The sequence below is a fragment of the Vicugna pacos genome, chromosome 11, assembly GCF_048564905.1.
Source record: "Vicugna pacos chromosome 11, VicPac4, whole genome shotgun sequence".
NCBI lineage: Eukaryota > Metazoa > Chordata > Mammalia > Artiodactyla > Camelidae > Vicugna > Vicugna pacos.
In genome coordinates this window covers 89,228,282-89,244,963 of record NC_132997.1, presented here as the reverse complement: position 1 = coordinate 89,244,963, position 16,682 = coordinate 89,228,282, and the positions used below count along the sequence as shown (strand labels likewise).

The window sequence follows — 16,682 nt, the reverse complement described above, 5'->3', positions numbered from 1 at the left end:
GAATGGAAGTGTAGGCCTTGATCTTGGGCTCTGCCTCCTACTGTGGTGCTGCTGCTCTCTGGAGAACGTAGGTCTAAGTCTGCTGACTTGTAAAATGGGTGGAATCTAGGTAGCTTTAGACACATTGCCCCTACACCAAGCTGCTCCCCAAGGGAGCAGTTACCAGTGGTTGGGGGCAGACCCACTGGGTGCTCCCAAGCAGTCCTGAGCCTGTCTGGTCTCTGTGGCAGGGTGACCCAACGCAGGCCAGCAGAGCCCTTTGCTGCCTCCCACTTGGCTGCCTGTGACAGGGCCAGCTCAGCTCCTCTCTCCTCTCTGGGGACCTGAGGTTCTGAGGTTCTGCCAGCTGTCTGCCCTGGGAAGGATGGGAAGGCCAGCACTTGTGGGAAAAGTCATTCATAGGCCACATGTTGTTGGGTGGCAGGGTCAGGGTCTGGGGGAGGCCTGCCAGCTGGCCTAGCAGCTGCCCAGAAGGGAGCTGGTGGCTCAGGTCCTCCTTCTCCTGCACCCTGAAGCCCACTGAGACATGTTTGCTCCTCGCTTTCATCACCTCTTTATCTGTCCCCCCGTCCACTCCCTCTGCCCTTGCCCTCGAGGGTGGGTAGCACCTCTCTCCAGGCCACCGCATCCGGCTCCCCCCCAGCTCCCTCCCAGCTTGAATCCTGTGCGTGGCTCCTGAATGCCCTCAGATGCGTGTCTCACGTGTTTGTTCACTTATTCGTGCTCATTTTTATGTGACCACAATGTGCTGGATGCTCTTCCAGCCTTGAGGGTACAGCAGTGAACAGAACAGCCTCCTTCCCGCCCTCATGGAACTGATGGTCCCTTAGGGCACAGGCACTAATGGCTTAAAATATATACACAATTACAAGTGACTGAGTGGGCCAAGAAAAAAAGCACGTTGATGGCAGCTTGTGCCAGGGCTACGGAGTTTAGGCTTTATCTAAAGAGAAGAATTTGGGGGTATCAGATGGAGAGCGATTCAATTTAGGTGAAATCCAAGCTCCTAAGTGGGGCCTGCAAGGTTGGCCACTATTATGGGTTGGGTTGTGTTCCCCACAAAAAGACATGTTAGAGTCTTGGCCCCAAGGACCTCAGAATACGGCCTTATTCACAGAGGTGAAATGAGGTCATTAGGGTGGGTCCTAATCCGGTATGACTGGTGTCCTGATAAAAAGGGGGACTTTGGACACAGAGACTTGCACACAGGGAGAAGGCCATGTGAGCACGAGGGAAGAGACCTGGGGGATGCTTGTATAAGCCAAGAAATGGGAAAGGTTGCCAGCAACCACCATCAGGAGAGAGGTGAGGACAGGGTCTCCCTCATAGCCCTGGGAAGGAGCCAACCCTGTGACATCTTGGTCTTGGACTTTTCCGCCTCCAGAGCTGTGAGACAATAAGTTTCTACTGTTTAAGCCACCTCGGTTGTGGTACTTTGTTATGGCAGCCCCAGCAAACCAATATGGCCACCACGTGGCCTCTGCCCAGCTTCATTTCTGCCGTTCCCCTGATGCCATCTAATTCCAAAATTGCTTTGGTTGAAGGACACATAGTTCTGGAATGAACTGGCTCTTTTCTCTCTTCTGAGCTCTTGCACCTGTGGTTGCCCCTGCCAGGGATGTCAGCTGCATCTCTCTCCGGCTGAGGAACCCACTGAGGTCCCTGCCTCGCGCTCTGAGACTCGTTTTCCCCCATCCCTCCCTGCTCCTCCAGCCACATTTGCTCCTCCATTCCAGATCCCACAGCAAACTCTGCACTCAAAGCCTGTGACCCTGGTCGTGTCTTCCACACTTTCAGTCCCAGATCCTACTCTCCAAAGTTTCTCAGACTTGAATAAATAAATGCAGGGACACCATCCTTGTTAAAAATTCTCACACCCTTGGGGACACTCCCATTAACCTCAATTTATTGCACATCAACTCAGGAAACAAAACTCTTGCTGCGAATTACCGCCACAAAGAGAACATTTTGCCCTTATAACTGGCTGGAAAAAAAGATTATCGTCAAAATGAAAACACAAAATTAATAAATTCCCAGGCAAGAGTACGCCAGGAGCCCTAGGATGAGAAAGCTCCACTCTGAGCATCACGGAAATCCTGTGTCCTGGCAGAGTTTTACCGAGGTGCATGGGAGGACCACCTGGGGGCTTTTCAAAAAGATCCATACCTGGGATTGTTCTTGAATTGGTTAGAGTGGGGCCTGAGGTCCACTCTCCCTCTTTTTCAAACTGGCAGGTGGTTCTGGTTTGCCAGCTCATGGCACACGCCTGGTACTCCCAGAGCTGCCTCAGCTAGTCCCATGAGCCCTCGGATGCCCCTGGAGGCAGGGCTAGCCTCGAGCACCGTGGAGTGAGCATGCAGGGCCTGAATCGATGGGCACAAAGCCCACCCTCACAAGCACTGCTCTGCACCCTCCCGTCTTCCGATAGCTTTGGGTCTGGGGTCAGACTGCGGCCACCACTCCTTAGGGTGCCTCCCTCATCTTACAGCATCTTACAGTTAACTTAAGGACTGAGCCTTCTGTTCTGGTGGCGCTGTTAATTGTCCTGTTAGAGCCTTAAGACAACAATACCAGGAAGGAAGGGCTGGGCTGTGGCTTCCATTTTACAGATGAGAAAGCCAAGGTCCAGGGAGGTGGAAAGTCCCTGCCCAAGGTCACCAGGTTTGACTAGAACGCTGACTGCTGGCTCAGTGCCTTATCCTGTTGCTTCCAACCAGACTGAATGTCCCTCTGAGTGTTATGTTAAACTGAGTATGAATGGGGCATGTTTTCATTGCTCCAAAGACCTTATCCATGTGCATTCTGAACAATGCACCACCTCTGTTTATATCAAAGATGGCTTTTTGTTGTTGGTTTGTTCAGTTCATCATCCAAACAAGTCCAAAGATCACATGTAATTGTTTTGCCCCTTAAATCCACTCCCTCTCTTTTAGAGAAAGAAGACAAATCTTTGTCGTCACAAATGAAATGTTGGGCAATGGAATAAACTCTTGCATCAAGCTAATTTTGGTGTTGGCCGCAAGTACAAACAGCAAAAGATCTTTTCAGAGAGCTCAAGAGAGAGTAGATATTAATGAAAATGAAATTGTAGCAAAACGAGCAGTTTTATTTTGTTTCACCTCTATTGTTTAAGAAACAAAACAGAACAAAGTCTAATCAAGCTGGCCACATGCAGCCCCTGAAATCTGGATGCGTGGGGCTGACATGGACTCCCCAGCGGTGCTGGGAAGTGAAGGTTCCGGAGCAAGGTATCACAATTATAACTTCTTTTGTGTTGTGATTCCTATTCACTTTGTGTGAAACTCAAGATTTAAGCTACTTTAAGTAGTTCAAAATGGAGTCACAGTGGCCAGTGTGAACTTCCACATTAGTTGTTTTGAAATGTCTGCAGTAGGACTGTGAGCGTCTTAGAGCAATAAACTAAGAGTGGTATTTTAGATATGAAATTTGATGGGCAACATACGTCACTGGAACTGAAGGAGCAACTGACAGAGATAAGACACCCTGGGAGTAACTGTTACACCTACTGACACAGCCTTAAAAGGAGACCCCTGAGCCCAGCTCTTCACTGGAGGACCCAACCCCTCGGTGCTGAGCTGCTGCAGGTGGAAGCTGCCGGAGCCTCTGTCAGGGCAGAGGGCAACTTTTCGTTTATGCTTGTCTCGGGACCCATGGCTGGATGGGGACCACCATTCGTGCTGATGCCTGCTTCCCAGACTTCCTCTTGGAGGGGTTTGTTACCCACTTTCCTGTTTCCCCTACTCTGACTAAGCTGTGTGGTGTGCTGTGTGTGTGCAATTAACCAAGTGATTTGTTAACTGAATACTGACTACGTTTCCAACATCTCCAGTCCCGGGATTCTTACCTGTCCCTACTGCTGGGCCCTGTGACACACACAAGGTCCATGGCTGGGATCTTGGAGCCTGCTGTTCTCTGCCTTCCTGGGATTTTTCTCCAGCTGTTTATCTGATAAAAGGACCTGTGCTCATTGGAGGAAAGGGACCTGGGAGGAGAGAGCAGGAGGCTGGCCCTGCTCCAGCTCGTCTCCATCAGTGGCCTTCCCTGTCCCCAGAGCATACGGTCACCACTGCACCTGCGGTCAAGACCAAGGTCACTCAAGGCTCAAGACAGGGCCTCAGCTGAGAGCATATGGTGTGGCCAACAGCCTAGGGGAGCCTCCCCCACTGCACTGCGTGCTCTTCTCAGCTTCCTCCCCATTTTAAAATTTTCCCCCAAAGTCATCGGCCACATCTGTTAGTCTGGGGAGCAGGTGAGACAGGCTATCCTTGACCAGGGAAGAGGCCTCCCATGGGGCCAACCAGTCCCGCCCCCTGCATTATACTTGCTTCTACCCCGCCCTCAGATGGTCTCATCACCTCTCACCTGTGTAGATGCGGGGGCCTCCTCCTCCTCGCTGGCCTCCCAGCCTGCCGTCTCAGTCAGTCATTCTCCTGCAAGCCTGGGCCTAGAACCAGCGGCTCTGTGGAGCCTTCCCCATCTTGCTCCTCCCCTCCTGGGCCCCCCATTCCTGGGGTATACCTTGCTTTTTGCACCATGGGGCAGCACGGCAGTGTTTATCTGGGTGCGGGGCTCCCTACTACCGTGCACGCCTCGAACACTGAATCCAAGGCGGCGAAGTCGGCTTCCCTCTCCCTCCAGTGCCCGACCCAGAGCTGGTGTTTGTGTTTGCAGGACCTGCATCCCACTGATTGAGCCCTTTTGCCCACAGTGTGCTACCTCACCCGGGGTGTGAGGCCATGGCCAGCGCTGAGCAAACTGTGACAAAGGGGCCCCAGCCCTGGGCACCGTCCTCTTCTGCTCGGTGCCTCCACCCTCCCCACCCCAATCACCACCGTTTCCTGAGCATCCACCTTGTGCCCTTTACTGTGAGGCCTTTGCTACAGTCGCTCCTTGAGTCTTCACCACACCATCTACTTTCAAGGCATAGCCTGGAGTTCACTCACACTCAGGTTTGAGGCTCGATAACAGCTTGACGTGCTGGGAGCTAGGAACAGAAGCCGGGCACTGACACTGCTGCGGTGGGGGGTGGTCAAGACGGGGGACACTCAGGGCAGTGGCCTTCCTGGTCCTGTACAGTCCCTGGGGATGATCGTGGGATAGGCTGAGCCACCTTGAAGAACACCCCCACCCCTGGGTGCAGAACATCTGTGTCGGCAGGGCCCATGGTGAGGTCTGATTGGCTGAGTGCTCCTGGGATGGCAGAACAGTCCTCCTCCAGCAGGGCCTGTACCTTGAAGAACACCCCCACCCCTGGGTGCAGAACATCTGTGTCGGCAGGGCCCATGGTGAGGTCTGATTGGCTGAGTGCTCCTGGGATGGCAGAACAGTCCTCCTCCAGCAGGGCCTGTACCTTGAAGAACACCCCCACCCCTGGGTGCAGAACATCTGTGTCGGCAGGGCCCATGGTGAGGTCTGATTGGCTGAGTGCTCCTGGGATGGCAGAACAGTCCTCCTCCAGCAGGGCCTATACTGGGTGCTCCTCTCTGAAGCCACCCCCTGGAGCCCAACTCAATGCCCGGTCCTGCCCTGGGAGGGCGCCTGCCCAGCAGGCAGAGAGAAGGCTCTGAGGCAGCCCCAGCCCAGGGCCAGCAGGGGCTGGAAGTCTGTCTGTGCTCTGCAAGTGTGCCCACCACAGTCTCTGGGTCTGGAGCCCCTTAACCTCACCGAGAGCCAGAGCCACCAAGTGGTGCCATCACCACCAAATCACTACCACAGAGAGGCCATGTCATAGCATGGCTTTTCTGTGATTTCTCAAGGTGATGGCAGAGTCAGGGAGGGGCCCTGGGACTGGAGTGAGTCCTGCCAGGACACTGATCCACCTTGTGTGCTTGGACAGTGACCTCTCCTTTCTGGGCCTTTGTTTCCTCACCTGGAAGATGAGGGGCGGGCTAAAGGCTCTGCTGAGGCCCCACCCCCCAGGCTCTAGTTCTGCTGTTTGTTCGTCGCCAGCCCCTCCGGTGAGAAGACAGTGGGCACGAGGACCAAGGAAACTGGGAAGAAAAGGGGTGGCCACTGGAGGTCAAGGGCAGGAAACACAAATAGATGGAAATGTGCAGGACATTTAAAAATACTCACTTCTCAAATGTCCCACGGGGCAGCTGACATCAGCGACAGATGCTGTGAACGGATCCATGCAGGAACGTATTTTATTGGTGTTAACATGGCACCTGTGTCGTGCCTGGAGTTTCACAGGGCGTGAGAGTGAGCAGGACATCTTCTCTCATGGTGTCTTCACTTCAGAAACTGCACCTGTGGAGAAAAATGAACGCTTTTTCAGTGCTGGGCATCCTTACACAGCAATTTGAGTTGTAAAGCAAAAATAATTGCTGATTTTACAATTCAGAAGGATGAGGGCAGCACGAGGGTGGAAGCTTCACACAGTTCCAGGAGAGCTGATTGCCTGGGGCTCCCAGAGGGAGGGGCTGGCGCGGTCCCAGGACTAGGTCAGCTGTATCTTAGAAGTGGCCCCTGGCCTCTGGGTCCTCGGGTGGCCAGGACTGTGGGCTCCTTGAGGCAGAGACTGACCTCTCCCAGCTCTCCTTCTCCACAATACATTCGCCCAGCCCCATAAACCCAGTGGATTGGTTTATAGATGGACTCACTCTTGGCCCAGCTACTCTGGGGAGCCCACTCAACCTTATAACAGCTTGAGAAAATACAGTAGGCACAGTATGTTGAGCTCTTACGAGCTGTGGGCAAGGACCCAAACTGGTTCACTCGTGTGAGCTTCACCGGCACCACACAACATGTGAGGTGTTGTTATGAGTCCTCCATCGCAGAAAAGGAAACTGAGGCAGGGGGGCTCTCAGTTACTACGTGGAAGAACCAAGATGCCAATACAGGTCCATCTGATGTTCCACATTTCCTACGGTGGGGTCACCTTCAAACCTTCCTTGAGCTTGCCTTCCAAACCTGGAGTTGGGGGCCTGGCTCTCCCCCTGGTTTCCCCGCTCCCAGCCTTCCAGCAGTGACACTGGGCTGGTTACTTGAGTTTCAGCATGGGTGTCTTTGTAGAAGAGGGCGTAGCTACCTCCCATGACTGGTGAGAATCCCATGTCAATAGCGCAGCATCTCATGACAATAAACGTAAAAAAGCTTTATAATTAATTTAAAAACAACGCAGGTGGGGAGGGTATAGCTCAGTGGTAGAGTGCATGCCTAGCATGCAGGAGGCCCTGGGTTCAGTCCTCATTAAAATACTCAGTACCTCCATTAAATAGATAAATAAACTTAAAACAACAACAACAACAATAATGCCGATGTATGGATTTTCCAAGAACCACAGGCTTCTCTCACCACATTTGATCTCTGAAGTGTCACACTCTTTCCTCATCTTCACCCCCTTTCTCTTTTGTATTTTATCTGTTTTTCCTGGAAGCCCTAACCCTTATCTCCAATCATATTCCAGGTCCTCGTCCCTCCTGCACCAAGCCGGGTCCCCTGCTAGCACCCTTCCAAGTCAAAACCCCGCATCCAGAGAGAAGCCTCAGGGCCCCCTTCCCTCCCTCACGGCCTCCCCCGCCACTCTCCTTGGGCCCCTGACACGGAGATCTTAATTCTGTCCTTTGATCTTTCATGGGAACCATCTGTCTAATTTTTCTCAAAAGCTACTCTGTAAACAACAGAGCAGGCCCCGTCTTTGTCCCTCCTCCTGTCTGCCAGGCGTATCTGGAACATCATAAAGTCAGGGAGGAAGTGCTGGGGGAAAGAGAAATCAAGAGGGGAACTACGTTTTTCTTTTGAGTCCACGTCACCAGTGGGATCCCTGTCAGTTTCCTTGATCAGACTTGAACCCTCACTGAGGTGACTGGAAAAATCTGAGGGTAGATCTGAGAGGAGGTTGGATAAAGTCTTGATTTTCTTTAGCCTCCCCATTATTATTATCATTATTTAAAAATGTTACTTATAGGCTGTTTTCTTAACAGCAACATAATTGAATAATTCGACAAATTCAGCATTTTTACCCCCCAAACTCATTTGTGAGGTTTGATGTTGGTTTTCTCTTCCTCCTGGGTTGGCAGGCAGGGAAGCTGCCTTCAGGCTCCTGGAGGGTCCTGGTGGCAGCTGATGGACGCAGGGCCTTGGGCATGGCCTCAGGTACATTCTGTTCCATTTCTAGAAGGCCATGGCCTTTCTGCAGAAAATCTGGAAGGTACAATGTGCCCTGGCTGATTTGGTCTTGTATTTCTCTCCTTTCTCAGGTCTACCCACGAGCAAGTCACCTCCTGGGAACGCCCTGCATTTGAAAGATTCCAGTGAGACCACCTTCTTCAGACACGATTTTAACCACACAGGATCCGGGCAACAAGTCCACTTCCTAACAGGCCCTGGGGAACTGACCTTAGATCTCCAGTGTCCTCTGATGGGGGATGGCCGGCGAGGCGCTGGCTGCACCCCCAGCCTGCTCAGGGCTCCCCACCAGCCTTCTCGATGCTGTGCTTTTGCTGAGAGGGCCTTCTTGTTCTGCTGACCACCTGCCTGGGCCCGCCCCCCTGTCCTCTCCTCACAGAGACAGGGAGGACCTCGCAGGGGCCATCCAGCTTAAGACTGTGAAGTCTGCCAAGCCATTGCCTGCCTGGGGGAGTGACGTTCCCTGGGGCCTGAGTTTAGGGACCCCACCTAACCTCCCAAACCTCCATCAGTGACCAAATGCCCAGGATCCCCTGCCCACAAGCCACATGGGGGTGTCCTGCTGGCTAGACTTGGGGTCATTACCCTCACATCCCTGCAGCTGCCACAAATGGGGACATATTGGGTCAGGATGAAGATTCTGCAAGTTTTGTCACCTCAGCTCTCTCTTGTCTTATCTCAAAATTTACATCTTCTGCTAACACTGATTTCTTTCTCCTTCTATTATCCTGAACGTTCACTGATCTTGCCCTCTTTAACATGTAGCTACTCTCCAGCCCAGATTTATAACCTTATACCTTCAGAAATTATTTCTTATTTCTCTTTTTTATTTTCTGTCCTTAGCTTTTGTTGAAGGCAGGGCCACGTCTTCTGTGCCTCCCGCAGGGAGTGCTGAGAACACGCAATAGAAGCGGTCTGCAATCTATCAGCTGTTTTTCCGTCTGGGGAAAACGGGCCCCAGATAGGTGCTGACTCTTCTGGCTGAGCTGTAGCTGACTTTCTGGGGTGAGTCTCCAGGACAAATACACATCCTTAGGCACAAGCCACCAAAGATATGTACTCCTTCTTATCCGCTCCCTTTTGCATGGTGATCTTGGCTGCACCCCCTTTAGGGAGGGTTGGGTTTGCCATGCTGTTATTCCAGAGAAACTTGACTTTCTCAGTGGTTCCAACATGGAGAACTGCGCCAAACTCGCTGGAATGGGTGGAGCCTGGCTTGATAATCCCCCCTGAAATAGAGAAATAGACACAATCTCATTCACTGAAACAAGTCCTAAGGACCATAGGAGGCCATGTCACTCTTTTCTACTCTAGATTAACAGGACGATTTTCCCAAATTAACTCTCAAATAAGGGTTAGAGAAATGAAAAAATCACCAATATGCCGGCAGCCTCAAACTATTAATTGAAATATTGTTTCCTCAAATTTAATTTCCCCGTAAAACTTTCTTATAGAAAACTCCGCAATTCCTTCATATTATTTTTTTTTCTGGTAGAATTATTTGTACAATGATGAGTTATCCACTTAGTTTAAAACAAGCATGTGTCACTAGGCTAATCAGAAAACATGACATCCGGGATAATATTAGATTTATTTAAAAAAATCTGATCTGTTGAGAGAGGAAGAATTAAATGCCTGGATTCATAGTAGAGAAAAAGAACAATTGTTAGCAGAAGTCTGAAATTAACTTCAATACATAAAGTAAGTAATTAAAAAGTCACTGATAAAGAGATGACGTGCATTTCAGTGCATGGATGCAAAGGCTGTGAAAGTCATCAGGTAAGATGTGATACTAAAAAGGGGAAATTTACTTGAAGACATCGTATTGGTGAGTATTTCCCCTATTTCCAAACAAAGCCACTTTGATTTGACCAGTGGCTGTTCTTCCAGAGAGTGTTACAGAAACTCCGTATCTCCAGCCTGCACAGGGCACAGAAAAGAGTTCCACTTATTCGTGCAATCTCAGATTCCTGTCCCCATCCTTACACTGAGGCATCAAAGTATGAGAAGTTCTATGTGTTAGTCTACAACTCAAACTAGGCCAGAAGGAGAAGTACATATCGGTAGCATCCCCTTCTAGACTTGCCCCACCCAGTAAAGGGGCCACTAGCCACACGTGGCTGCTTACATTTAAACTCAAATTAAATTGACTAACAAATCAATTCCTCACTTTCCCTACATTTTAAGTGCTGCCTTGCCACTCGTGGTTAATGGCTACTGCATTAGACAACACAGAGCACGTCCATCAGGGTTGGAAGGTCTGTTGGGTGGCTCTGCTCTAGAATGACAGAATGACAGAACTTTGAGTTAAGGTGAAGAGAGAAAGAACCAGGACTTGCCCCCACAAATGAAAAAGTCGCTCAGAATTGCAGTCCTGTGAGCCTCAAGGGCAAAGCCTGTGTCTTCTCTCTGCCTCTCCAGGACCCTGCGCAGTCTCTGACATAGTGGTCATCCAGATTTATACCTGAAGGGCTGTCCCAGTGTCCATGAGTGCACACACACGCACACACATACACACACACACAAACCTACGCACGTATGACCACACACTCAACATACACACACCCACACACGTATGTAAACACACACATATTTTGCCTAACTCCTTATTGTCCTTATACATCCTCAGAGCTGTTCTCCCTGTCCCTTCTTCTGGTCAGGGCCAGGTCCTCTTGTCACAATGTCACAGCAGCAACTCGTGGAGCCCAGCACACTTGTGGTTGCTGACTCAGGTCCTGTCTTCTCTGCCGGGTTATATATTTCATGCTAGACCCCACATCCCCCACGTCTGGCATAGTCTGTGGCTCATAAATAAATGTTAGTCGAGGAATGAATATATGGTTTTTGAATATTTAATTTGTTGCTTTAAAATATGGGCAAGTATTTCGTGCATCACTACATCAGAAGGATTGATTAACCAATGCCTTTTTTTTTTAAAAAATGTATACAGTGATGGAAACGTTCTATGTCCTGATTGTGGACATGGTTACATGACTATTCATTTATCAAAACTCATGGCACTATACACTACACAGGGTGACTTTTGCTATATGTAAATTATGCCTCAATATATGTAAGATATATTTATGTATTTATATAAACACAGCATCTTTTTACAGTGAACATCTTAGGGAACTATCACAGGGCAGATTGGCACAAAGTGGCTGAAACATGCCCAGCTCTACCCTATGTCCTAGCCCATTTAGCAGAATTTGGAGAGAAATTTCCCCTTCCTGATTTCCTTCTCGAGAAGACTCCTAGATTTGTCAATTTTTTTTTGAAGGTTTGATCAGAGCAACTGAAAAGGCATGAGCATAAATGTTGAAAATAAAAGTGAGCGTTCATATAAAGATAGAGACTTATTTGAGCCAAATAACACCAGAACTGCGTTTGAATGTCAGTTCTACCACTGATTAGTTGTGTGACCTTGGGCAAGTCATTTCCTTCTCTCAGCCTTTACCTTTACTTCTGAAGATTAAATGAGAACATGTAAAGCACTCTGCACAGTCTTTAAGACAATTGGCACTTACTCTGTGCTTTCTACAGTGATTACATTAGCATTATAATAATTACATTATGTGAATACACTTTGCTGTTATAATTTAAGGGCTTTGCTTGGGTTAAAAGGGCGCTTTAGGTGTGACGGTGGCTGGGTTTCTTCTGCCATCCAAGGCAGCGGAAGCAGACCTTCTGTGTTCTGTCCTGCTGCTGATTTCAAAGAGAAGGGGGAAAGGGAAGGACAACAGGATTCTCCGTAATTGTGTTTGTTCATGTTCGCATTAGCCTTGCTCTGCATCTTCCTGGGTGCCCAGTCCTGCTGAGACACCCACATCACCAGAAAACGGGGGTCTAGGGAGGATGGATGGGGACAGAGGTGGGAGAAGCAAAGGGAACAAAGCCACCGCCTCCCCTGCCCCAAAGACAGGCTTCTGGGGGCTTCCTAAAGTGTCCAGTGCAGGTTCTAACCGGCCCTGCCACAGCCGAGGGGATGGACTCCTTCGGGCCAGCTCCAAGCAAGGCTGCTGTCTTATATCACGTTGTGGGGGTCACTGGCCCTCGGGTCTTACCCGTAATCCTGCCCAGGCCTGGAGTCCTGCTCCCTGCTTCTTCTAACACCTGGGCCCCCAGGCTGTGGCCGATGAGGTGGAATTGGGCAGGTGAGTAGGTGTAGTTCGACTGGAGAGGGGAGATTGTATTTTCAGGACATTTCTGGGCTGGGTTTCTGTAGCATGCCAACCTAACACCATTACTCCTCTGCTGAACACCTTCCATGGCTCCCACTGGCCTCAGGGTCAAGCCCAGCTCATCACGAGGGCCTCAGAGCTTTCCTGACTGGACACCTACTCTTCTAGATGCTTTTTTGGCCAAACCCTTTGTGGAACTTTCAGGCCCTCAAATACACCCTAATTTCTCATCTTGCGGTCTGGTTTGGACTCCTCTCCCTGTTGTCAGCCAGCCCCTCAACCCCTTGCCCAGTTCATGTCAACACCGTCTAGCCATCAGCCTTTGGTTTTGATTTAAGGTGAACTTTTAGAGTTTTAGAATTAAGACTCTGAGAGAGATATTGATTCTCTCTATTTCCTCTTTAAACATATAACCCTCAGCTGCCTCTTTACCCAACCTCCGCAGCAGCCCACCTGCCACTCACCTGGAGCGTGGCCAGCATCCAGGCCAGCTGGGCGCCCACCACCAGCACACTGTTGGCGGCCTGTGTGTAGGTGGTCTGGGAGCCTTTCCTCCAGTCCACAGAGACGCAATTCACCTCCTCCACCTTGAACATGTTCTGGTGTTGGAGAGACACCGGGGGGTTATCATGGGGGCTCGTGACACCACATCCAACCAGGGCTCAGAAACGGCCGCCAAGAGTCACTACTGGCCGTTCTTCTGTCCCTTCTGAGCTGGAGTGCTGAGATGAACTCGAGTTTGTTAAGACTCCTGTTGCCAGTAGGAGTTATCCCTCAGGGAGGATGCTAGGAGAAAGACAAATCATCGATTCCCTCTCTAGCTTAGAGATTAATTAAAAGCTGGCCACTCTTCGTTTTCTTCCCCGACCAAATTCAATACGGTTGATTCAATAAGGTGACTGAGACAACCACGTCCATCAAAGAGCCCTGTTTCGAAAAGAAAAGGTCTGAAGTTCAATCTCTGGTGGCCAGTATCAAAATGATCTTCTGGATTTGGCCACTAGAGGTCCCTTCAGCCTCTTGGCAGTGCCTGGGCTTGCCTTCGCCCCAGTCTGCTGGGCGTTTACGGAGGTTTTATGGTGGGAGCAAAGTGTCACTACTTCCCCAGTTGAGACAGCACAGGACTTCATGGAGAAAACACACACACTGCAGATGCGTGAAAAATAAAACTGCGCTGACTTAAAAGAGATAGAAGAATTCTGAAAGGGAAACTTCTTGGATGTCAAAGGAGCTGATAATATCCTTGGAATTTCTGCCAGGTAGCACGTATGACCAGCTTAAATTTAAAATAGTACTGTATATTGACACAACATTGTAAAATGACTATTACTCAATAAAAAAAAGTTTAAAAAATTTTAAAAATAAAATAAAATACAAAGAAAAAAATAAAGTAGTACTATATATTTAACATCCACGTAGAATCTCTTCACTTACACGATACTAATATGTGTGATTACACACACACCGATACCAACAGTTGTTTTCTCAGGACTTTAATTTTTTTAAAAAATAAATCAGAGGGATTTTATTTTGCTAAATTTAAGTATCTGTTACAAAAGAATTCAGAACAGCCTGGAAATCTCATGTCAAACAGAAAACTCTATCTAGGAAATTACAGTTTTTATGGTATACCAAGATTATAAAGCCAGTTAATTCCAGTTCTGGCCAGTTCATCACAATAAGAAAATATATGCATTTCCTGTACTAGTCCTTGTATGGAAAGATCGATCTTATTGAGTAATAAATCACATATAAAGAATAGTAGAATTTTATAGATGGTGCAATAGAATTTAATATAAATGGAAAATCAACCTTGGAATCTGGTTGACAAAAGACAGAGTTTACAGGATTTGTTTCCAATGTGGTATACAAACATTTTCCCAACGGGACTTTAATTTTTAAAGCAACCCTGAGGAATCTCTTACTAGCCTGGAGAATTGGGGATATAAACTATATCTTACAGTTTATACATTAACATATTTATTCATGATGGGGCCAAAGAGGTACCAAGACTTAAATGCCTGGTAAACCAAGGTCAAATATAGAATGATTTTCATCTTCTGGGTGTGTAACTTCTCCTGTTGACATTTTAGGTCGGAATTATTAATGTGTGTGTGGAAGGCAGGCTGCTACGGTAAATTCTCAGGTGTCAGAAAAATAGATTGAATCAGTGTTCACATGGAAAGACAGGAAGGTGGTATATTATGTGTGTATGTGTGTGTGTGTGCCTGTGAACATGTGAGTTTGTGTGTGTGTGTACACGTGTGTCCTTATGTTGTCTGTCCTTCTGACCGAAAGCTGCTCTATTACAGTGGCTTTTGCCACTTTCCATTCTTCTACTTTGATCACCCGGTCAGTCTTAGTTGTCTGTAGCTCAAATAAGTGGTCAGAGCATGCACCTCTGACTCTCAGGGACATGGGAAAGACTTGAATGAAAGGAACATAACCCCTCACTTACAGGAACACAAAGTAGCCTCGCTGAAAGTGGAAGGAGATGACACTGAGGCTTGATTTAACCAGAAATGAGGTAGTGGAAGTTTGTTCTCATAGCAAACGTCATTGCTTCAGACTACAGGTGTAGTCCTGAAATGTGAAGGGGATTTTTATTTTTATGAAGAGGCATTTTGATGGCATAGAGGTACCTCAGTGTGCCAGGATTTCTTGTTTTGGAGCTCACTAATTGCGATCGCTTAAAGGGAGGCAAGGATGTTAGCGGGAAGTAGCGGCAGTGGCCCTCAGCCCTGGCTGCAGGGGTTAGAGCCGGATCCTACCTTGCACATGTTCACCAGCCAGCTCTCATCTCCCTTGTCTACAAAGCCGTGGGTGATGAACCGGGTCTTCCTGTCTGTTTGAAAATTGGATGCCTCAGTCGTTGATGGACCAGAGGGAAGGAGAATCTGTGACAAACACAGAAGGGTTGCATGTTTTTGTAGCCGAGCCACTCAGGGCTGTCTCTTTCTTTCCTATCTCTGCCTGTCCCAATGCCACAACTTTTCAAAACTTAGCAAAAAGCCACCTCTTCCAGGAAGCCCACCCTGATCTCTTTTTCCCTGCCCCACCTCCCCAAGTTAGGAATCACTGTCTCCACTGGGTCTGGATTGCTCTTTGCCCCTGACCAGAATCAAATAAGCAATTAGAGTTTCTGACAAATATGAATCATTCATTCATTCAAGCCAACATTTTTACAGGAGACCTACTCTGTGCAGGTCTGGCTAGGCCTAGGGGCAGCTGGCAGGAAAGGGTAGAGGAGGAGGGTACAGAGGTAAGGAACTCCCGATTCCCGAGTGAGTCTACACCTCACCCGATTGCAATGGTGTTAAAATGGCAGAGGTCTCACCTGAAAGTTGTTTGCGTTCTCGTTGGTGTAGAGCCCGAAGCAGGCGTCTATCTTCTCGGGGCTTCAGGGGAGAAGGTTCAGGGGCCTGATTGTGGTGCTGGCCCAGGGCTGAGAGTCAGAGAAGCACCTGATGGGATCATAGCAAACTTCCTTTCCTGTAGAGAAAGGATGACTCCACTCAGGGATTAGCTCCCAAGGCCGGGCCGTGAGACATCACTGTCACTCAGGCCTGGTCACTCCTCTGCTTGGGGACGATGCAGACACCTACCTCTGCCCCATCTACTCTCTTATTACCTCCTCGCCCCTGACCCCTTGCCCCATGCCCACCTTGTGATCTGGGAACAGTCCCACTGAATCCCACAGAGACGTCTCTGCTCAGAACCACAAGCAGAACTGAAAAGTTCTATGTTCCATTCCCAGCTCTTCCGGTGTATTTTTTTGACCAATATGATAATGGATACTGATGAGTCAATATGTTAACCCAGGCAGGTGTTTTAAGCTTTACCAAGAAAAGTCTGGCCTTGGGCACCCTGGGCATGTTGGGGAGATGCTCTGAAGCGGGTCCTGCTCAAACTGCCTCCTCTCCCAGGCAGGGCAGCCCCACCCACCTCTCTCTGGAACCTTGGAGCGGCTGGAGTGGCCGGAAGGCTTGCCGTGGCTGAGGCTTTCTCTAGCTGCGGCCGACATGTTGGATTTAAGCCCTTCCCAAGGGGCAGGTATGACGCTTCTCACCTTTGGCTGCTCCCAGTAGGAAAAGCACGACTGTCCAGATGCTCACCATCTATAATAAATTCAGACATGGCCAGAGCAGTGAGCAAACACCCAGGAGTTCAAGGCTTTTTGCCCTGCCTCCCTCCTCCACAGCTGGTGGGAGACTCACCCTGTTCGATGTTCTGGGCCTTCCTTCTGGATCAGTTGCCCAGGTCATTTTTTTTTTTATGCTGGAGCAGTATCATTTAGATGCTGCTTCAAGGAAACAGCAGGTGGTGATAGAACTCACTGCATGAACT

At 49.1% G+C, this 16,682-nt stretch overlaps 1 pseudogene; it reads right to left on the bottom strand.

The window, feature by feature from the left end:
• Window positions 1-6,176: 6,176 nt before the first annotated feature.
• Window positions 6,177-16,453, bottom strand: LOC140699921 (inactive pancreatic lipase-related protein 1-like; annotated as a pseudogene).
• Window positions 16,454-16,682: the final 229 nt, after the last annotated feature.